At 57.6% G+C, this 22992-nt stretch overlaps 1 protein-coding gene across 2 annotated transcripts in view; it reads left to right on the top strand.

Annotated features, from left to right (window-relative positions):
- Positions 1-258: 258 nt before the first annotated feature.
- Positions 259-22992, top strand: part of RhoBTB (Rho-related BTB domain containing) — an 83436-nt gene continuing 60702 nt past the window's right edge. For both annotated transcript variants that reach the window (XM_037221849.1, XM_037221847.1), the window contains exon 1: positions 259-344. The gene's annotated coding sequence lies outside the window, so the exon portion shown is untranslated. The remainder of the gene's footprint in view (positions 345-22992) is intronic.

Here is a 22992-nt window from a genome sequence, read left to right as displayed (position 1 = left end):
TCTATCGGGGTGATGTGGGCTTCACGCGGGGGATCGAAATAGACCTCGAGGGCCTAAGCCTCCCCAAAGGATTCGAGGCTCCAACGGCGCCGAGGTGTGCCCAGGTGCGGCGCGCCCTCGCCAGCGCCGGCCCCGAGACAGCCGCCACCGCCTATCGACCGCGCGCCGTTTTTGAGGCATGCTCCGGCGCCGATGACGTCATCCAATGTTTACGTCGGTCAGCTGAGCGGCGCGGCAGTCGCAGCAGAAGCGCGCAGGCGGCGGCGCGGTGGGGTCGCGCTGCTGTGTGGTCGCTGCCAACGACAGCTAGGCGGCGGCGGTGGGCCGGGGAACGGAGAGGCCAGGTCAGTCGCAGCCCGCGGGCACGCGTTGGTGTGTGCTTATGTGTGCCACCGACGTGAGCCGGTTTGCGGGTGGAGAAGCCGGCAGCCGGAAGGGGCGCTGTGGCCGTCTTTGTCGAAGCGTTTGAGTAGCAGCGTCACCGGCGAGGCTGACTGCCGAAGCATAATAATGAAACATTTGGTCAGCAAGCTGTGTTGAGCCCTACATGGACGTGACTCGACCACGTGCATCGCACGAATGTATGGCGCCTGACTTGAAACCTTCCCGAGCGCACGACTGACCTGTGAATAGTTCAGCGGAGCATTCCTCCGTCCGGCGACATCCCATGTCACACCACACCGTCCGGTGGCGCCCCATGTCACCCCACACCGCCCAGTGGCGGCCGATGTCACTCCGCACCGTCCGGTAGCAGCCGATGTCACCCCGCACCGCCCGGTGGCGTCCGATGTCACTCCACACCGTCCGGTGATGCCCGGTGTGACCCCACACCATCCGGTGACTCCCGATATCATCCCACACCGTCCGGTGGCGGCCGATGTCGCCCCACATCGTCAGGTGGCAGCTGATGTCACCCCACACCGTCCGATGACTCCAGATTTCACCCCACACCGTCCGGCGGCAGCCGATGTTACTCCACACCGCCCGATGACGCCCAATGTAACCTTATACCATCCGATGATGGCCGATGTCACCCCGCACCGTCCGATGACGCCCATTGCGACCCTTCACCGTCCGGTGCCGCCCAATGTTACCCCGCACCGTTCGGCGGCGGCCCCTGTCACCCCACAATATCCTGTGGCAGCCGATGTGACCCCACACTGTCCGGTGACAGCCGATGTCATATCACTGAAGCTGTGTCTGGGCGAAGCGCGTCGTTACTTTGGGTTGAGGTCGAGGTGTTTATGTGAAATGCAGAGTGAGTGATCACTAGAAGGGATGCAGGAATTTGCCAAGTTGTCGGGAGCGCAACTTGAATAGATACGTTCATTTGCTCCAGGAAACCTTCAGATGTGGATGTGGCAATGCTGGAAATGTTTGGCCGATTGACCGTGCTTGGCTATAAATCCCAATGAATAGCAAAACACTGTCCGTGCGCCTGAAAGTGAAACGTGAACTGTGTTCACTGCTGTATTTAGGTGTCAAATAAGCTGTTCGAATAGTTATCATTGCGTTCGAGTAGTAGATTACGCGAGTTGCATTTATGCATAAGTGCGTTGTGGGCATTTTTATGGACATATGGGAACAAAATGGGAATCTGTGACTAACGGTCACCAGTTAGCTGCCCCGCGGGGTGCGTCCCTCCCCCTTGTTGGCCGTTGGACAGTTGTGGCGAACCCAGAAAAATGACGCGATTTTATAAGATGCTCTGATTCGCGCACCAACAATGAACGTTGGTTTGGTGTGAGACCACCTTGTCTCGCCCCAGGGTCAAATTGCGCGGCGCCCACAAAGAGCACAACATGCTCGGCGCCCGCGCAACATGGGTTCGTTTGAACTAGCTATGCTCGACAGCGCGGCAGAACCACTCGACTGTGAATGTGGGACGGTGGGTGGGACCCGTGTGGCATGGTGAGTATGAGTGTGTGAGCGGGTGGGGATGTGTAAAAGTGGGGTGGTGAGGTGGGACCCGTGTGGCATGGTGAGTGTGAGTGTGTGAGCGGGTGGGGATGTGTTAATGTGGGATGGTGAGGTGGGACCCGTGCGATGGTGGGCCCGTCGCGCGACGGTGGCACGGTCACGGCGGGACGGGGCAGCTGGAATTTGTACGCTGTATTGATTGCTGACATGCATGGTGGTCTATTGACGAGGGTGCATCACATCCGCTCACACCAGACTACATTACACCAATTTACGAGGGTACACCACACCCACTCACACCAGGCTACAGTACCCCCATTTACGAAGGTACACTACATCCTTTCACACCAGGCTACAGTGCATCCAATTAACAGTTGATTGGTAATGTAATATTTGTACTCAAAGCGTGTGGGAACGAAACGACACGCCGACTCGCTTGCTTCGAGTGATATGTGATCATGATATGATTGATCAGACCCGCGGCCCATAATGATGATTGTAGCCGCAGCGGAGTGGCTGCATAGCTTCGTGACCCATAGTGGGTTTATTTGTTTACGTCTGGCTATGAAATTCCTCATGGATTTCCCATACCAGGTTTTTCAACCCTTGAATGCGCCGCTGTAAGTGTTTTTAACAATGACAGGTACGGACATACCTAAGATAGTCGACTGTAAAGATTATCTTAGATGAGAGTGTAGAGTTAGAGATTGCAAGTGCAAAATATGTTACAATGGTCATTTCGCCGTGAAAAGTCTGAATTCAGCATGTATGGGTACGCGTAAATGAACTAATTACACGGCAGTGTTCCATGAAGCATGTGCATTTCGCTGGGGACGCTTACGTTTTAAGTGTTGCGTTAAGAAAAAAGACATTGACCAAACATATTGTCTTTTGAGTCGATGGCAACCCATCATTTATCTTCGTAGGACATCTCATGGTTTATGCTTCCATAGTGGCCAAACAAGTTTTTTGGGGGTTTGTCTTGAAAGCTGGTTTTTCGTTCGTGCCCAATGGTCGTATGTTTGTTTGTTAGCGGAGGAACTACAACGTGCCAAACGGGGCGTTCGCTCAGGATCGGAAGGATAACGATCATGGTTTTACCATTCTTTGAGATGGAAGTCTTGTTTTGTTTTACATTTTCGATGAAGCATAGCTGCACTGCCCAGATTCAACGCGTACCTCTTCGTTCCCGTCGCACTACGCTCCGAGATTTCGCTACACCAAAAATGTCTTTTTAACGAGGTTAACACCCGGACGGAACCCTGCTGATTGGCTGCTGGCGTATTGCCTGACTGACCTCGCTCGGCTACCTGTTGATATCGGGCCTTACTGAGCCCGCCAGGTCGGCTGTTGACCCAACTGAGCTCATCAGGTCAGCTCTCCCCGACCAAGAGCGATGGCAGCGGTGACGGCCCTCACCTGACCCCAGAGCGACGACAGCGATAACGACCCTCACCCGACCCCAGAGCGACGACAGCGGTGACGACCCTCACCCGACCCCAGAGCGACGACAGCGGTGACGACCCTCACCCGACCCCAGAGCGACGACAGCGGTGACGACCCTCACCCGACCCCAGAGCGACGACGGCGGTGACGACCCTCACCCGACACCAGAGCGAGGACAGCGATGACGACCCTCACCCGACCCCAGAGCGAGGACAGCGGTGACGACCCTCACCCGACCCCAGAGCGAGGACAGCGGTGACGACCCTCACCCGACCCCAGAGCGACAACAGCGATGCCGGTGACGAGTCGGCCACCGCTGTCGGTCATATCCGCGGCTCCTGGACAACGCCAGCAGCCGCGGACGGCCAGCGCCGCACAGCAGCCGCAGGCGGGCTCTGAGCGGCCTGGAGAGACGACAGCGGTGACCGACTCTCCGCGGTTTCGGTCGTCACGCCCGCGTCACGCACTCGAAGTCGAACGCGGTCGATGCAGGGCCAGGGGGCGGGTCGGCTAAGCGGAAGAGTTCTGTACATCTAGCGCGCGTCTAGGTTACTGGGCCTGCAGACTGGAGCGCTCACTGAGTGGTTCGGGTAGTTTCGTTCACTCTCCATTTAGAACAGACTGAGAGCTTTATTGCACCCCGCGGTTGCAGCGAATGCCTCGCGTTATCAAATTATGTATCATAATTTGTGTTCACGACCCAAGGGCAAGAACTTGGGCTCCTCTCGACGCGATTTAAGCTCTCACCTTGCGCACGTGGGCAGCAGTGTCTGTAGCAGCCCTCTGATCAGCATTTTGGCGTTTTGTTGCTGCTGCTATGAGCCATCCTTGCGCGTGCGTGCGCTGAATACCCAACTGGACACGACTATTGGATCGGAGTTGTGTATCCAACGCTAGGTATTGTTCTTATGCAGACTTGTTCGAAACCGGTGCGCCAAACAACCACCACCGCCGCGGCTCTCGGAGGCAACCGTACCAGTGCTTCACCTTTCTCAGATCCCGAAGCGTGAAGTCTGTTAAAGTCGTAACTCAGTTATATACGTCCCGGTAACGGTTATAAGGCCAGCACCATCTTCACCCGCGTTTCCTGCGAAAACGTCTGGGGCTATCTTGCTTGCGAAGACTTGCCAAGTTCTGGCAGCCCGTTTCCTGTGAAGAAAATTTGTCTGGGGCAACTGCAGCACGAGTTTGTCTTCCGCTCTTTGCGCGGAAATTATGGGCGTGCACTACAAACCAAAATGCAGGGATGGAGCTTCTTTCGAACGACTGGTGGTGCAAGCTATCGGCAGCCCGGGCGACTTGGGCACAGATAATTTTTTCGAAGAGCCTCCTCCTCGATCCACTTAGCGCTTATAGCATCGGTTTAAATGAATCATTCATTGGCCACGCGTTTCCATTTCCAAATGGGGCCTCGTCGCAATCAAAGTATGCGTGGGGATTTCGCTGTCGATAGCAAAGAGTCAGGCTTGCAAACGGCGATGTCGTTAGAACAGAAGAGGGATCCGGCAAAGGTGCTGACGAGGAACAAATTTTGACTTGCATGCTCTGTGCATTGAATGCAAAGCCGTCAGCCCTCTTTTAATCCCGGTCCCAAAGTAAACACACATGTTTTTATATCCATCGATGAAGCCTGCCTGGATCCAAAGCTTGACGTGACTTGGCCACTGTCTTCTGTTTGATGTGAGACTATCTTGCACCAGCATTCCCCGTCTCGACTTACGCTCACATCACCGTAGCCGAAGCGTAAACACCCGATCGGTCTAATTCGGTGGCACATCAGGTCAGTAATTGTGCGCCGACACTTCCCCACACGGAGCCGCTGTTTTCCGCGCGGCTGCTTCGGGAGCTCGAGCTTCGGGAGCTCGTGCATATTGATCGCTGGCCCGGCTGCGACGCAGATGGCGGCCCCACCGGGCGCCATGTACGAGCCTCCCTGGAGGGAGGGGCAGGCTGCAGCGCATGCTGCCGGCGCCCCTCGGCGCCCCTTGCAGACCAGGCTATCCGCGGCTCACCGACGTGCAAAGGCGACACGTCGTAGGCGGTCGTCCGACATCGCTGCGTCGGACGCGGAGCGCCAGCGCGGACACCGGACGATGTCGCGCTGGCCGTGTCGGGCGGTGTCGCTGAGTCGCTCGCTCGGCTGCCGACGGCAGAACTGCCGGTCGGCCGGGTCCGCCGCGGCCGCCCGACGGGCGCGGGGGTGCGCCCCGGCTCCTTGCACACGGCGCGCGGCGGGTCGTCGACCCGCAGCCCGGAAGCCCGGCAGGCGCGTGAACCCACCGTGCGTGGTGCCAGCTTTTCCCCCGGAACCTGCTAGGCGGCGCGGCCGGAACCGGCGGCGGCGGCGGCGGCGTGCCGCTACCGTCCCGGGCCGACGGCGACGGTGAACGTGCCGCCTGCCCGGTGACTTGTTGCTGTGCCGGGCGCGTCGGTGACGCTTCACGGCTGGCATTGATCGGACCAGCAGCAGTGAGTGCGCCGGCGGTGGCCGCACGGCGAGCCGACCTGCGTGGGTCTCGCACCGTCCCCGGCTGGCCTCTGGCGCCTGGCGCTCCCTGCGGGGCGGCACAGGTGCCGGCTGACCGCCGCTGAGTCCGCGCGCCGTGCAGCCACTGCACCGCGGAGTGTTTATGTGTGGCTGCGACACATCGCTACGTCGGGTCATGGGGTAAACCAGCAGTCTGTAGCTTTCCGGCTATGACCCGAGTGCGGGATCGGTGATGACATCAGGTTGTGGCACGTGTCTGCGCTCCCGGGGTGCCCTCCGATTTTGGCCCGAGTGGGAGATCGGTGATGACTTCCGGTCATGACACACACCTACACTCCTGGAGTGGTCTCCGGCTATAACCCGAGTGGGAAATCGGTGATGACTTCAGGTCATGACTCACACCTGCACTCCTGGAGTGGTCTCCGATTTTGGCTCGAGTGGGGGATCGGTGATGTCCTCAGGTCATGACACACACCTACGCCCCTGGGATCTCCGTACCGCGAGGTACCTCAAGGGACCCGAGAGCAGCGGTGAGGTCGTGGTGTTCAGCTGCACGCTCTGGCTTTCCAACGTGACTCGATTGGAGTGATCGGAAGTCCGTCCAGTGCTTAAGTGGCCGCTCTCTCTTCTCTCCCGACATGCTGAATCCGCCCGTTCGTCTCTCCCGACCTCATGAATCCATTCGCTCTTCTCTCCTGACCTGCTAGATCCGTCCGGTCTCTTGCCAGACATGCAAATAATTCGGAGCCCCTCTCGTCGGCGGAGTTCAGCTGGCCGATGGCGCTAGTCACGCTTTGGGCCGTTGTCACACATTGGGCCGGACACACCGTCGGTAACCGCAAGCGAAGATTGGATGCTCTCAAGTACAAGGAGTCGTTGTCCGTCTTTAAGCTGCTGAGTGAAGTATTTAAGCAGCTCTGCCGTCAGCTCGTGAACATCATCTTGGCCCCTGCTGTGCGCTTCGGCAGGCAGGTTCACAGGCATGCAAGGGAATTTTCGAGCTCAGCAATTACAAAGAGCAAAGCAGTGCCACGAAAAACCCCATGCGGGATTCGGTATGTTGCGCGTTACCCGTTCTCTCTCTTCGGACATTTTCCTAAAACTACGAGTTTCTGCCGCCTTATGATTTACGGCTAATATGAAACGCTCTTCATAACGAAGTCAAGTTTGTGCCAGCATGCGCTTCGCTGTCTCCACTTACCAGGATGAACAAATGGACGCCAGCACTGTAGAAGCGTTGGCGTTATTTGAGAATCAACCTTCAGCGCCACTAAGCTGCGTCTCGCTTACATTGTTGTAGGAAAATTGGGTGAGGCGGCGTTATGGTCCCTGGTATGGGCGATGCGTTTTTACGCGCTCTTCAGCTTATGCATGCCGATTGATAAACTCGCACCTTTTTAATGGCCAGCCATGCTCATGCTCTCCTCCCATCACGACGGCTCCTTCGCCCATGTGTCCACCGACCGTGTTACCGACGGCAGGTCAGTGGCCTCGTTTCCTGAGGCAGGTCTGGCCACGCAGGCGCCAGCTGTTTCTGATTACTGGCAGCACTGCCACGCTCTCCCCGGCAAGTGTTCGCGTCGGCTGGCGGCTGTTCGACACCAGCCACCGGCTATCGCCTTTAAAAACGGCGTGTGCGTCCCGACAAATGGGATCCACGACGAGACATGGTGGGCTTTGATTCGGCGCGACGACGTGGTGGGCTCATGCGGCGTCGTGACGGGCTTGTGTGACTGCGTGGCGGGTGTGTGTGGCGACGTGGCGGGCCTGTGCGTGGCGGCGTGACGGGCTTGTTTGGCGGCGTAATGGGGTTGTGTGTGACGGTGTCACGGGCTTGTGCGTGCCGGCGTGATGAGCTTGTGTGTGACGGTGTGATGAGCTTGTGTGTGACGGCGTGATGAGCTTGTGTGTGACGGCGCGATGGGCTCCTAAGGGACAACGAAACTGTTGCTCGCCTGACATGCAAGAACCATGTAGACATTACACTGGCCGGCAGAACCAGTAGGACTGTTTGTGCGACGCGCAAATTTGTGCGATAAGCGATTTGGTAACAGCCGTGAGCGTTATCAATTACCATCAGACAGACAATATCCGAAATAATGCCATGGGGCGGGGTCGTTGCCAGAGGGGGGGGGGGGGGGGGGGGGGGGCGGATGCAGACGAAGCACAGCGAAAACAAGCCATACGAGAAACGAAGGAGCCGTCTACGGCGCCAGCATGAAATGTACAGCCCAAGGGCGCTCTGTCCGCCTCTGCAATAAGACCCAAACACGTTCTGGGAACCGATATGAAAGGGTGTCATCAATGCGTTCGAGGGCTCGCAATTCTTGAAAGTGCCGTCGGCAGACGCTCGCCGACGGAGCGCCTTGCGCAGATGTTCCATGTCACATCGCCTGAAAGTTGTTTTGAACTGCACTGGCGCTTTGGATTGGACAGCGTCCATCATGTCAGTCGGCGAAATCGATGAATTCGTTGTCCTGCGGTTTTCGAAGCTGTGACCAAAAGTTGCAACGCGCAAGTGTTTTGGAGGCCATTAGCCGCATTGAAGTGTAGTACGCACCTGTTTAGTTTTCACGGCCCAAGCCCTCCGCTGAGAGCGTGGCGCACTGACGTCTGGGCCGCTTTCGAAAAGGTGGCACTGAACGCTTCCCAGCTCATTAGTGGCACATCTTTGGACCGGCAGTGTTGAGATTTCATCAACAGTGATATGCAGAACGTTTGTCTGCACAGCACAATTGGTTTCATGTTTTTGTCTGCTTTGATTCGGGATCTGACATCAAATGAAACCGTAAAAACACTCGAGAGGGCGGATCGGGTTTTCTTACGAGAGCACGTGACCGGCCACGCGCAACAACGTCCGAGAGCACGTGACCGGCCACACGCAACAACGTCCAAGAGCACGTGACTGGGTACATACGACAACGCCCGAGAGCACGAGACCGCCTACACACAACGTCCGAGACCACGTGACCAGCCACACGCAACAACGTCCGAGAGCACGTGACCGGCTACGTACAACAACGTCGGAGAACACGTGACCGGCTACGCACAACAACGTCCGCGAGCACGTGACCGATTACATACAACAACGTCCGAGAGCACGTGACCGGCTACACACAACGTCAATGTTTGGTGGAGGCGATTGTCCGTCCTCTGCTCCGTAAGACGAGGCTGACTCTATGTCGTTCGACTGTGGGTAGTTACGGTCGGGGCCAGGTTTCTGCATGTCTTGGGCAGTTCTTCACCATTAGCAGCTTTTGAGTTTTTTTTGTTTTTTTGTTTTGGTCAGATGGGAAATGCTGCATATTATCCACAGTGTAGTGCTCCAGGAAAATCACGCACCATCAAGCAGTTGATATGCGAATGCTTTGAAACATTGCAGCATGACTGAGATAAATACGCTTCTTATTTTTGAGAACTACATAATGCCGCGTTTAGTTAAGTCGTGTAAAGACATCAGCCTGTGCCAAGCATGACGCCTGGGCAGGGCGGGGCGTAACACATCAAGGTGAAAACATTTGTGTTGTTGGATAAAATTAACTGGGCCTGCTCAAAAGCGCCTTGCAAATTACCACCGGAGCAAGTTTACAGCAGCTGCAACCTTTCCGCCTCACGACAATCACGGCGCAGCTCCGCCGCCTACCGAGCTGCCGGAGCGGGCGTGCGGCGTGACAATGGAGCACCCATGGCGTGCCATTATGAACGGTCGGGGTCGGGCCACCTGTGGTGCACGGCACGGCCCTGGCCGGTGAGCCGGTCACGCGGCGCCGGCGGGCCGGTCACGCGGCGCGGCGGCCGGAACCGACACTGACCTGCCACCGGCCCGACACGGGAGTCTGACCTCGCGTAGACCCCGTCAGACAGAGAGTGGTGCGCGCTGGGGCGAATCTGGCCCGGTCAGACCGGCACATCGTTGACCCTGAGCTTGGTGGCAGCTGAGGACAACATTACAGACACCGAATCTGTGGTGGGCCAGTGACACGACATGGTTGGGATAGCACGAATCATGTGATATCTGGACGCGTTAGCGTACCTCCACTGTTGTGGAGCGCTGTACGCTGGGTCACACTGGGTCGCCAGTGTTGCATATCTGGACTGACTGCATGCATCGGCGTCGCGTGCTGCATCAATGGGCGACACGATTGGTCCTTGATACCGGACTCATGCATACAGAGTGAAATGGGGACCCGGCGTACGTCTCTTTTTGCTAGCATCTACCTGCCAGCCTGCGCTATTTTCTCGCCGTCTTCTGCCCGTTGCCCGCTGTGCCCATCAGTTATGTATTCATTATCCATATGATTCATTATCAGATATTTCAGCTCGTTTGATCTTCCACCATCGTGCCTCGCCGTCCATTTGCTCCTCTTCCCGTGCATATGTCTCTGTTTCCGTGCGTTCTGTCCCCCATCTCCGCCGCTCTATGCCTGGGTCCATATCTCCATCGACCCCTCGGCCCCACCGTCCCTTGCATTGCCCGCCTCGGTCTCCCCCAGCCCCAGTATCCCGTCGCCCCACCCACCTTCCGCTTCATTTCCCCAGCTCTCTCACTCTCACTTATCCAGCTCTTTTGTGAGCGGCTCATATCCCTGGCTGTCCCTGTGAAGCCCCCCTCCCCCTCCAACTGCTCCCGCCCCTGTAACGTGCGTACCTCCACCTAGTGCGCAGTCGCCGGGCTGACCGGGCGCCGGGCCGGGCCTTTGTGTGCCGCCGACGCCGAGCCGAGCGCAGGCGCGAAGCGCACTACGCCGGGCGGCCGGCGTGGGAGGCGGCGCCGACCCCCTCCCCGCCGCCATCCTCGCGCGCGCGGCTATGACCTCAGGTCGATATTAGGCATCGCAGCGTAGACTGCCGGAGTCCACGTAAAGCGGTTGGGAGACGCCGGAAGTGAGCGTTGATCCCTGGCATCTCGGCGTCTGGCAGCCTCCGGGGTGGGTGCGGTGGGGGTGGGGGTGGGGTGGGGGTAGAGGGCTGGGAGCCGCGGTCGGAAACCGTTGACAGGTGCAGGGTGCATTCATGTAATGCCAGAAGCGTCTGGAAGTGCTGCTCAGCTGCTGACCTTGGATGCTCCCAGCTGACTGTTGGTGCCACCGGGCTCGCCTCACGGCCGCCCGAGACCGCGAAAGCAGCTACAGAAAGACCCGGTGAGCCGCCCGGGGTCACCAGCTGGTTCGCGAAGGTGGCTGCTGCTGCCGGAGTGGCGGCCGTGTCTGGTGGTCCGGCTGCCGCCCGACGTTGTACCCGTCTGCGCGGCGGCTGTTACCGGAGCGCGATCGATGACGCCTCGATCTGCCCCTCCCCTGGCGCCCGCTGCTCGGCGAGGGCCATCTGCACCGGCGCTGCCCCTCGATCTGCCCCTCCTCTGGTGCTCACTTCTCGGCGATGGCATCTGTACCGGCGCTGTCCCTCGATCTGCCCCTTCCCTGGTGTCCGCTACTGGACGAGGGCCATCTGTACCGGTGTTTTCCCTCGATCTACCCTTGCCCTGGCGCCCGCTGCTCGACAAGGGTCATGTGCACCGGCGCTGTCTCCGCCGGTGCCCTGTCGGAAAGGGCCTCCGGGGTGCGGTGTCCGGGAGCACCACCGTGGGCGCGCTGTGGGGAGCGTCGCCTCCGGGCGTGGTGTCTGAAGGCCCCGCCGCCCCGTGTCACGGGACGGGGAGGTTGGGCTGGAGCAGGCACGCTCTCGGTGCCGCTCTGTGGGGCCTCGGCAGCGATCGCCTGGCCGCCACAGCCGCCCGCGCGGCCGACGGACGGCCTCCGTCGCCGCCACGGCATCCCCCTCTGCTCCGGGGGCAGCCGCACTAGCACAGGACTCGACCGCTGGCCGTCACATGCGCATGGTACTCGCAGGCGTTCCGAGCCCCCGGGTGCCTGTCACCGGTGATAAGAGTTGCAGGCACCAGTGTTCCGATGGTTAGAGCTGTGGACACCGGTGTTTAGTCGGTTAGAGTTCAAGACACCAGTATTCCGGCGGTTAGAGTTGTAGCCGGTGGTTAGAGTGTCAATCTGGCCTCATTAGCGAGTGGCCCGAAGCCGTTGATGCCGTTGACTGCCTACCGCCCACATGCTTGCGGACCCCGGCAGATGTGTCCGCAGTTCCGGACCAGGAAGAACGCCGCCACGACGGGCGGCCGGCTCGTCACGGCTGGCAGGTCGCTCGTAGCTACTCGCGGAATGACAGCTACAAAGCCTGTGTATATTTGGAAAAGGCTTTTAATAGCGGATTCAGTTTTCGAACAGCAAACCTCTGGTTAGTTCAGACTGATCAGCAGCCCCGATTACTTGGAGCAAACAGCACACGGTTGTGAAGCATCCAGCTCATACTCGCCGGACCGTCGTTACACATGCCCCGAATGCCGCTCTGAACGTCCGGGACGAATCTGACGCGGCGAGGGCCGTGCGCCGCGGCTGAACAGACGACGCGGCATACGTGTGCCGCCTGACACGCCACAGCGGCATTAGTGGCGCTGTGCCGGCCGCCGTGTGACGGCGCGTGACACCAGCGCCGCTCCATGCCCACGCGACGGGCGCGTCGCTGCATGCTGATCGCGACCGGGCCGACACCCTCGTGGGCCGCGACGCATCGGTTGCGCCCGGCGACAGGCCGCGGCCCCGCCGGCGCTGTCGGACACGCATCCATTACGCTGCCGACGCCCTCCCGGCCCCGGCGCCAGCCCTATGCATGCCAATATCGCTGACGGCTGGGGTTACGTGTCGCTGTGGGATTCCGACCGCCGGGTAGGGGCCGGGTCATGAACCGCTGCTGCCTGCTGTGTCGTTAAGTGCGAGACTTTCGGCTCAGGTGACGTTGAATTTCCTGCTGTGTCGCGCGCAATTTAAGCCGTTGTGAATGAGGAAACGTTGAGAATGGATGAGTGCAGTTTTCATGCGAAGCCGACCATTTATGTCATGGGTGTTAATGGCCTCGAGTTCAACTTGTCAGATTGTTATTCATGAATTGCATGTAGGTACGCTGTTCAATCTATGCCAAAATGCAGTATGTTTGCAGACTATGAGTGCGATCACGTCTCTGAGGTTGGAGGCACGAACTAGGATTGGCATCAAACTGAAGTCTGGAAACCTCACCCGAAAATGTTAATTTGAATAAGAAAGCATGACAAACGTGCATTTGACGGTTAAAATTGAGGGGTCAAAATTCCAGTTTAGAGAACTCTGGGACACATCTCTTTGTCCCCAGTGGTAACACTCGGACTCCGACAACAAACTACGTGGAACTGATACAGAATAGCGAGGTCTCAACCGAAAGCCTGTGGTTTTCCCCATGCTCAAGTCACCAAGTTGCGGCTGAATATTGAAATGATCATCTGAGAACAGATATAAAGGTAGATCGTGGCATATACAGGTGTAGGCAATTCCTCCCGGAACAATCCGTGCTAGCGAAAAGGGCTGTAAAAGCGGGTATTCGACCGTTGGCGAATTTTAAGATGCACAAAGTGGACTAAAACATTATTTCGCGGCACTGGACCAAAATCTGACGACGACGATGATGACAACACGGCTGAATTCCAGTACGCAGAAGAAGGCACAGTGATAAACTCAAGACTCAGCGCAGCTCATTGTTTGAATGTTGGCCGGTAAATTTTCACGGCTTGCCATGAGATGCCTGTTTTGTCAACTTCACCTTGGGTTGTCCTCATATCGCACCGTATAGCTGTGTTTTGACTCTTAAATGTATTGTAACCATTCAGCAGTCGATGAGATCAGTAAAGGGGACGCGACGTACGTCGTCACTCCCTTTTGTGGAGCGCCGGCGACTTCATTAGCCATAGTAGTGCTCGGAGCTTTGCACTAACGTGTTCGTATTTGTCGCGGGGCTGGGCGGAGGCGCGGTTGCGGTAGCTTTATTAACTGACCAAGGCAAACTTCCTTCACTGTATGCAACGCTATATCGTCAAGAACCATTTGGACGACAGGATGAAATGTTGACGAAATATGTGCGAGTCGCAACGCCTATCATCACACTAGTAACATGGTGCTGCACCACGTGGTGCGACAGAAGCGCTGAGACTGCAGTTACGCCTGACTGGGCGGTGACGGTGCCACTTACCGCCGCGCGCGCCAAAGTTTAGATCGAGGCATACATATGTGGCGAATGTAGTCAGTCGTAGCCGCCTTCTCGTTGCCGATTGGGCTAAAAACCAAGAACCAGAGCAAGCTTTAAGTCAGCTCCCTTTCTTTATACTCGTTGTGCGACTATATATATATATATATATATATATATATATATATATATACATATATATATATACATATATGTCTTTCTCTCTTTATATTATATATATATATATATATATATGTCTCTCTCTCTTTGTATCTTTAACTGTATATTTATTTGCATCAAGATATATATGTAACACTTTGGTGGGCATAGAATGCGCAATACATCTTACAATGTGAGTGATGTCAGTACTCGTAAAGCCATTCTCGACATAATTGTAGGTAAGTCAGCTACATGTCATTCACTTATTGAAGTCAGTTACACAGATGCAGGCCTAAGAAATGTCCTAGACGCTATAGCTCTCGCTTATCTAAGCCTGTTCGTAGGCATTTTTGTAGTGCTAGTTCAATGCCACAAACGTCACTCGAATTTCATGCGAGAGAGACGGTATTTAATGAACCGATTTTGGCGAGCAACGGTCAAACGTAAGCCTGTGCTTTAAATAAGCTGTTCATCGGGACGCCAATTTCGAAATCGCCACTGCTGTTCTCAGGTTAGCAAAAAAAGGTGTGAAGTATGCAGGCAATTTTTCATCGATTGGGCTATTGCAATTGCCTGGATTCTTTTCGTTTTCAATATCGCAGCTATGATTTAACCGAAGTCATGTGCACAAGCCCGTTCTGAAAATAATGACAGATACGTAGAAAATAAGCACATATTTGATGTTTGGCAAAACGCTATATGGCAAAGAGCACCATAATGCGGCATTTGCAACCTCTTCTTGGCGACACTCCAGGTCGATGAGGGATGTACTTTATGCGAATTTTGTGGGAGATATGTATGTTGGTTACACTGTTCAGTTCCTTAGAATCATAACAGTGTCCGCGCTCCCCTTATTACAGCTTGGTACTTGGGAAAACGTCCGTAATTTACAGGGACTATTCCACATCGGAAGACATTGAGACAAACAGCAGACGCGACGAACACGCTGACTTGTAACCAGTGTATGTTTGAAGTGGAAAATACCACACTTGATAGCAAATATCCGCTAATTAACAAATACGGTCCTCATGGCATCATCGTTTGATCGCGTCATGGAGCGTGTTTATTGTGTAAGAGTCGCTGTCAAAGTTACCGCGTCACAATTGCCGCTATAGCGGACGGCGTGACTCATTTGTGGTACTTTTGCGCGGCGCAAGGTGACGTTGGCTTATGCGTGTTAATTCAACGCACGAGCGCATGTGCGTGTGTTTTAGCCCTGTCTCGCGGTGTTCTGGTATGTCGTTCCGTGATGTCATGTTTCTCACTTGCATTTGCAATTTGGGTTATGGCCCTATTCTTAACTCTTCCATTCTAAGCCCCGTGTTCGTCATATCAAAGAGTTGGCCAATTACCTGTGCTATTTTTGAAGAAATGCGGTTTGCAATCTAGACATGCGATCAGCGGCAAAATCTGACAATTAACCAATAATCCTCTATCTTGGAAAACTTGACGCCGTCACACCTCAAACACGAATGTATAAACTTCCATATTAACATGGCCAATCAACATAGCATAACAAATAAGGTGGGGCGATCACATGATGCTCCTATGATGCCATACGCGTCGGGTTGACTTTCCTGGAGGCCGCGCGTCATGAGCTGCACAAATGCACGTGCATCAATCTGAGAAACAAGAGGATTTGAAGCATTAGAAAGGACATGACTGGGAACTGCAGGGAATGATCATGAAAAAGGTCATGCCAGTTTAAAACCCCATACCAATACGAAGCAGACCCGCTGATCCCTACACTTCTGCAACATTTGAGCTCTACCGGGACGCATGACCTTTTTGCAACCAGTAAGCTACCCGTTCGTAACTGTCCTGATTCAAGGTGTTCCACTGAAATCCATTTCCCGGGATCATTGTCGTCGCGTGCTGTATCCATGTCAACAACATCTGTGCATTTAGTGATGAATGTATTAACAACAAACAGCATGCGTACAGCAGCTGTCACATGAACAAAAGTTCACTCAAGTCAGTACCGAAACTAGCGTCGGGTCATCATAGTATGTATTCCTGCTCATGCCGTACGCCAGCGTTTATAATGATATATGATAGATCACCCTACATTATGGGTATGATATATATATATATATATATATATATATATATATATATATATATATGTGTGTGTGTGTGTGTGTGTGTGTGTGTGTGTGTGTGTGTGTGTGTGTGTGTGTGTGTGTGTGTGTGGTGTGTGTGTGTGTGTGTGTGTGTGTGTGGTGTGTGTGTGTGTGTGTGTGTGTGTGTGTGTGTGTGTGTGTGTGTGTGTGTGTGTGTGTGTGTGTGTGTGTGTGTGTGTGTGTGTGTGTGTGTGTGTGTGTGTGTGTGTGTGTGTGTGTGTGTGTGTGTGTGTGTGTGTGTGTGTGTGTGTGTGTGTGTGTGTGTGTGTCTATGGTGATCTGAAGTCTTAAGTATGTATGGCAAATGGTTCTTCACCCTCAATATATCGGATGATATGGAAACCTATTTCAATAGAAATCAGCTTTCAGTGCAGGCGCATCTGTCACGACCCAGCTACACTCAAGGGCATAGCCAGCTGGGTGTCGGACCGAGCGTTTTCGTTGGAATGCGAGGGAGCGGCTGGCCCAGCCCGTCGTCACAGCTCGGCCTGCGGGGGGGGGGGGGGGGAGGCGGCCCCGCGAGCTCCCAGCTCGACGCAGCCGATGGCCCGCCCAGCAGCAGGTCGGGACGGCGCTCCTGCGTCCCTCTCGTGCCGTCTGGATCCGTCTCGCTCGGTCGGCGGCTGGCGGCCACTGTCCGGGCTGTGGGCGGGTGCAGTGTGCGCGGTGAGGCTGGGTGCGGCGACCCGCGCGCCGAACCCGGTCCGACGCCACGTCCTTTGTTTGGCTCTTCAGCTTGCCAGATCAGGCGCCCTCGAGTGGCCATCCGAGGAGGTCGAGGGTGTCTAGTTACCATCTGCCGGGGCGGGCCAGTGGGAGCTCTGCGTCCAGTACACTGACGTATTGTCGGCGTCGATGCTGGCCCCTCCTGCCAGGCGGTGCGACTCACGCCGCTTGTTTGTGGCGGCGAGGGGCTTACGTAGGCGTCACGTTACGATTCGTGCGACCCCGGACGTCCTGAATTACGATGTTTGTGTCGGACCTACCTGCCGGGTGCCGCGCGCCGCTTTGCGCCATTTGGGAGCTTGTTGTTACGAATCAGTCTAGATTGATGTGTGTATGTGAGGACCCTACGCAGCGGCTGGTTTAGTGCCGGATGATAAAAATGGCGCACTTTCCATTAATTATGTAACCACGTGTTTGTTGAATGTTTCACTGTGCCTGCGGCGATCTGGGCGGCGGCGATCGGGTTCGGCGTACGCCGCGCACCGCGCGCCAGGGCGTCGGGGTCGGGCGGCGGCGTCCCAGCGGCCGCGTACCAGAACGCCCGGCCGATCGGCCGGCATGGCCGTCGCTGCATCGAGCCCTCGAACGCGGCCGCCAGTCAGCTCGTAAATCGGAGCTGTCGTCTCGGGTCCAATCCCAGAGCCCAGCCATCAGCGGCGGGCACTGGCGGCGGCCGCGGCCCATCACTGCCCTGCGCATCCCGGCACCGGCTGAGCGCGCGCGCCACGCTCATCAGGGTGGCGCCCGCCGGCGGTCCGCAGCACTGGCCTGATCAGCGGCGGATGGCGCGCATCCAGCGGTCCGTCGTGTGCTGTACTCGTGAACGTGCGTGGCGCCGGACCTGCTGAGGCGAAGCAGGAGGCTCTGGGCTCGGCTGACGGCCGGCTGGGGGCGGCGGCCACCCCGCCCACGCCGCCGACTCGATCCATAGCTATTACCGGTCGCTGACGCTGGTTGATGCGCTGAACGGGCGTAGGACACGCCGAGGATAGAACGGCGGCAGATGGAGCGCAGGACACGCCTAGGATAGTACGGCGGCAGATGGAGCGCAAGACACGTCGGGGATAGAACGGAGGCAGATGCAGCGCAGGGAACGCCGAGGATAGAAAGGAGGCAGATGGAGCGCAGGGAACTCCGAGGATAGGACGGAGGCGGATGGCAGTAACTTTGGAATCATTTTTCGGACAGGTAGAGGCGACACAAGCAACACAAAATTTTCGATTCTGATATTTTCTATCCCAAACCAGACTAGAGCTTGAACTAAAACTTGGATCGGGGGTTGTGTGCGGAATAAATACATACTGTAGAGCGTTTGATCAGTTTGGCGCTTGCTGTTGGGAGCTTGGTGTTGATTGCCCGTGTGCTCCGTATTTGGCACTAATTCTCCTGAACTATGAGCATCTTGTTTAACTAATCCGGGGTCAGTCTGTTTGCAATAAGCCAAATTCGTCAGAGGCTCGGCTTCGTAGCAGGTCTCTCCCCCAGCGGCGCCTCGCCCGCAGCAGCCACTATCACCCCGCGGCCGCCCCGCTAATCCCAGCGGCGCCATAAAATCGCGGGATGGCCGGGCGACAGGCTCATCCCAGCCCTGCTCGGAGAGCGGGCTGTCGGAGAGCGACAGGCTCAGCTCAGCCCTGCTCGGAGAGCGGGCCGTCGGAGAGTGACGAGCTCCCCCAGCCCTCCTCGGAGAGCGGGCCGTCGGACAGTGATGAGCTCGCCCCAGCCCTGCTCGGAGAGTGGGCCGTCGGACAGTGATGAGCTCGCCCCAGCCCTGCTCGGAGAGTGGGCCGTCGAAGAGCGACAGGCTCAGCCCAGCCCTGCTCGGAGAGCGTGCCCGGAGAGCGACAGGCTCCCCCAGCCCTGCTCAGAGAGCGGGCCGTTGGAGAGCGACGAGCTCCCCCAGCCCTCCTCGGAGAGCGGGCCGTCGTACAGTGATGAGCTCGCCCCAGCACTGCTCGAAGAGCGGGCTGTCAGACTGCCCCCCCCCCCCCCCCCAACAGACGGTGACGGTTACGTGTGCCATCTGCGGTGAAAGAAATAGGCCAGATAAGTGTCGGGACTGTTTTGCCTCGGTCGAACACGGGATGACCGGAATTGTGGTCTGCTGACAATTGCGATACAGTGCTGATATTCCTGCCTTTATCACGTTGTGACGTTTACAAAAGCACGGGATGCGTATTTCATATGTCATGCACGCGATGTAGCCGCTACAGCTGTTCTGTGTTGTGAAGACGGTGACGGTGACTCTCGCGGACCTCGCGGGTCCGTTCGCACACTGTCGCTTGACGCAAGGCTCCGGGTCCGTCCGTATCGCTGTCCGGCGCGGGGCTGTGGGTCCGTCCGTACTCCTCTGCCTGACGCGGGGCTGTGGGTCCGTCCGTACTCCTCTGCCTGACGCGGGCCTGTGGGTCCGTCCGTACTCCTGTGACTGACGCGGGGCTGTGGGTCCGTTCGTACTCCTCGGCCTGACGCGGGGCTGCGGGTCCGTCCGTATCGCTGCCTGACGCGGGGCTGCGGGCCCGTCCCTACTCAACCACCTGACGCGAGGCTGCAGGTTCGTCTGGCCGTGCTCCGCCGCCTGATGCAGGGCTGCTGGTCGGTCCATACTTCTCCGTCTGGCGCGTGGCTGCGGGTCCGTCTGTACACCGCCGCTTGACGCGGGGCTGCCGCTCCGTCCGTACTCCTCCGTCTGGCGCGCGGTGGCGCGGGGCTGCGGACGCCGCAGAGGACGAGTACGTCGACGCGCGGTCCGATCGACCGCGCTGGCTGTCTGCCTCGTCTCTGGGGCCCACAGGGGCCGATCCGAGGGCCTCTGGGCACGCCGCGGGTACAGCGGGCTCCCAATATCGCGCCCGTGACCGGGGCCGGAGGCGGCAGCGTCCTCCGACCGCAGGCCTCACATTCGGCCTGCCACAACTGAACACCTGAAGAATTCTCACACAGACCAATACTCGATAGTCACACAGGCCTCACGCGCCGCCAGCATGCCTTTGACAAACCATAGAATAGACGCGAGTTCGCTTGGTCAGCGCGATGCGCTTATTTAACCACGTCCTTTATTTTATATGTATGCTACTCATTACGCTCGAGTTGAATGCAATTATGTTACAGGCTTGGCTGAAGTCCTGCAAGATAGTCTATAACTTGGCCTTATTTCAGGAACTAAGGAGCATTTTAAATCTCGCATCGAATCAGGAATTCCTTCTTCGTCGCTGCAGAATTTGCGTGCCTCCATTATCGCATATTCATCTACGCATTATGCAGAAGCTGCTAGCCAATAAATTCAAACGCACTATTAGTGTTAGCTAACCGTCAAGGAACCTTAAGTCCTATGGTTCGAAGTCCCGCCCAAGTGTTATACTCTGCACCTGTTTAATGTATCAATTTGATATCTCCCGTGTCCTCATGTTTGGAGACGAAATTAAACTGAGTCAGTTCACCCACTAGGAACTGACCCACTGTTCAAAACAACCGACGGCTGCAAAATGTTCACCACCAAATGTTGAGCTTCAAGGCCGTTCAGAAGCGCGCCGAACACCACTGCATGGCATAGGTGGAGGAACGTCCCAGAGACGTGTCCAAACCGCTCCTGAAGTCTTTTTCCATGTTTCGTCGTTGGGTTAGTGTTCGGCATTCTCGAAAAGTGGGGCACTGTGGTACCTAAACTCTGCACTCTTACGCACATGGTACCTAATTACAGCATATCGGACCGACCTTGAACATGCGCGCGCGTGCGACTAAGCCACTTACTAAGGAGCTCAGGAACTTAGCTTACAAGATCAGCCGGAACTCATTTCTCAGCCCTTGCAATCCGTGTGCTGGCTGAGAGATTTGGGGCCCTATAATTAGATTAAGCTTCGCTGCCTGGTAACCAGCGCAGTCGTTCATCGGCCGAACTCGGGAGTCACCAGCAGCGACACTGCTTGCCTTTCACGTGCGTTGTTGCGTCAACCACCTCCGCTAGGCTGACGAGTTACGGCGGTGAGCTGCGCCAGCTGTGAGAGCCTTGGGATCTACGGCGTTAGTCCATCTTTGTGGGCGAGCATGGATGCTCTCGCCTACAGCGTATGCCCGCACTTAATTCAGGCCCGCCCCGTGGTCGAGGTCGGGCCGCCAAATTATGCGTCTCTCTCCCCCGTACGCTCCACAAAATCGCGGGCGCGGCAGTGCGAGCCGGACCTGGCACTGAGAGGCGCGATGGCCAGCGCCGCGCCGCTGCTGGCGGCGCCTGAGGCGGCGCGCATCATCCCGCACGAGGCGGCGTCGATCACCGGGGCGGTGACGCACCCGCCGCCGCCTCGATCGCCGGGAACCTGCCTTGTCGACCTCCGGCCCTTCCTCTTGTTCAGCGGCCACCAGCGGCCTTGAGGCCACCCACACCTCCGTCCAGCGGGGAGCGGCGGCGTCCGGGGCGGTACCTCTCGGGCCCATCAGCCCCCCCCCCCCTCCGGATGTGACGGCGAGGGGTTTGGGGTCGGGGGCGCAAACTGTCGTGGCGGCACAAATTCCAGGCCTGCCTCTTGACACAACCCAATGGGTCCAGTGCGGCGATATTTGTCGTCACCGGCCCCGTATCCTCGCCCGGAGGCGCTGGAGTTCCTGTGGAGTTCCTGTGGAGTGTCTGTGGAGTGCCTGGCCGTGCACCGGGCGCTATTTCTGCTCCCCGGATATCAACTGTTACATGCTGCGCTCGATTCCCACCCACTAGATATTTTATCAGCGTCGACGGGTGTAACAGAGAGCGGCGCTGATGGCTTGAGCTGTCACATGCATTGATAAGCGCGCCCGGCATCGCTCTCGGCTGTCACGGAACGGTCGAAGCCTGGGAGCCGGCCGGCGGCTCTGTTGCCGCGCGGAAAGGGCGGCAGCCAATGAGTCACCGCCATGCGGCTGTGCGAACGGCTCCGCCCGTTGAGAACGTATGTACACACAAGGCAACCATCGCCGGCGTAGTCACGCCATTCATGCTTTTAACGGCTCGTATAGTCTAACATGGGTCGTAGAAACATACGCCGTCACGTCGTCACGTGTTCATTAATTTTGCGTGCTCCACAGGCGCGCCTGGTCGTTTACGCTAATTTAGCGTTTTAAGCGCCAGCGTTAGCGTAGCGTGATAAGCATTTAAGCAGAAAAAATTTCGGTGCGCTGTGAACAGACCGCTTACACCGGTGTAGCCGCTGCCATGATGGTCTGATAGGAGCAGGCTGCGACGATGATGAAGCGGGCACTGATGAATGGTAAGTGGCGTCGTCTTCGGGACAATCTCGTAGCCAGGGCGCCCTTTGGAGCGGCGCTGGCACGCGGTCAGCTCTCCAGTCTGACCGTTGTTGTAGCCTAGACTGCTGTCGGTCACGTCCGAGGCGCGCCTCGCCGCCTGAGACGTGACGTCACGGCCGGAGGTGTGTGCTCCAGCGGCGGCCGGACCGGCGCCCGCCGGCGGCCGGCCGGACCTGCTCGCCGCGTGGCCGCCAGACGCGCCGGCGCCGCTCCTCCGTCCATGACGTCAGCGCACGTCTGCCTGGTCCGTGCGTCCGTGGCGTGCGCTGCCGCCGGACGGGCCGGCAGCGGCGGCCGGCGACTGTCGCCCCGCAGTGGCCGGTGGCGTGGCGCCAGTGCCGCCGGCCCTTCCGCCTCCCCTTCCCCGCGCCCCCAAGGCCAGCGACCGAGCCGACGCAAATAGAGTCGCGCGCCGGCCCGGTGCACTCCGACCGAGGGCGGGCTTTTCCGCACGGCCGACGGCTGCCGCCGCCGCCGCCGCCGCTGCAGCACCACGGGGCAAACCGACGCTGCTGGAACGCGCCCTCAGAGGGTGGGGGCGGTGGGAGGGGGCTATCCGGGCCCGGTCTTTGTTCTCAGCTCATGGCCGCTGGTCGCGGCGCGCGGCTCGAGCGCTGGAGGGGCCCCAGATGACTCGGCGTGGTCGGAAGCGTCCACTGCAACACGGCGACTGCGGCATGCTCGTCGCCCATGCTTTGTGACGCGCACCGGAGAGACCAGGCCGTGCGTACCACGCGCCGCTCGGCACGTCCGCCCCGCCGCCCTGGTCTTTGTCGTGTTCAGCTACTCCAG

Source organism: Pollicipes pollicipes, unplaced genomic scaffold, assembly GCF_011947565.3.
Source record: "Pollicipes pollicipes isolate AB1234 unplaced genomic scaffold, Ppol_2.1 Scaffold_4740;HRSCAF=5597_pilon_pilon_pilon, whole genome shotgun sequence".
Classification (NCBI taxonomy): domain Eukaryota; kingdom Metazoa; phylum Arthropoda; class Thecostraca; order Pollicipedomorpha; family Pollicipedidae; genus Pollicipes; species Pollicipes pollicipes.
This window is presented reverse-complemented; position numbering and strand designations above follow the sequence as displayed.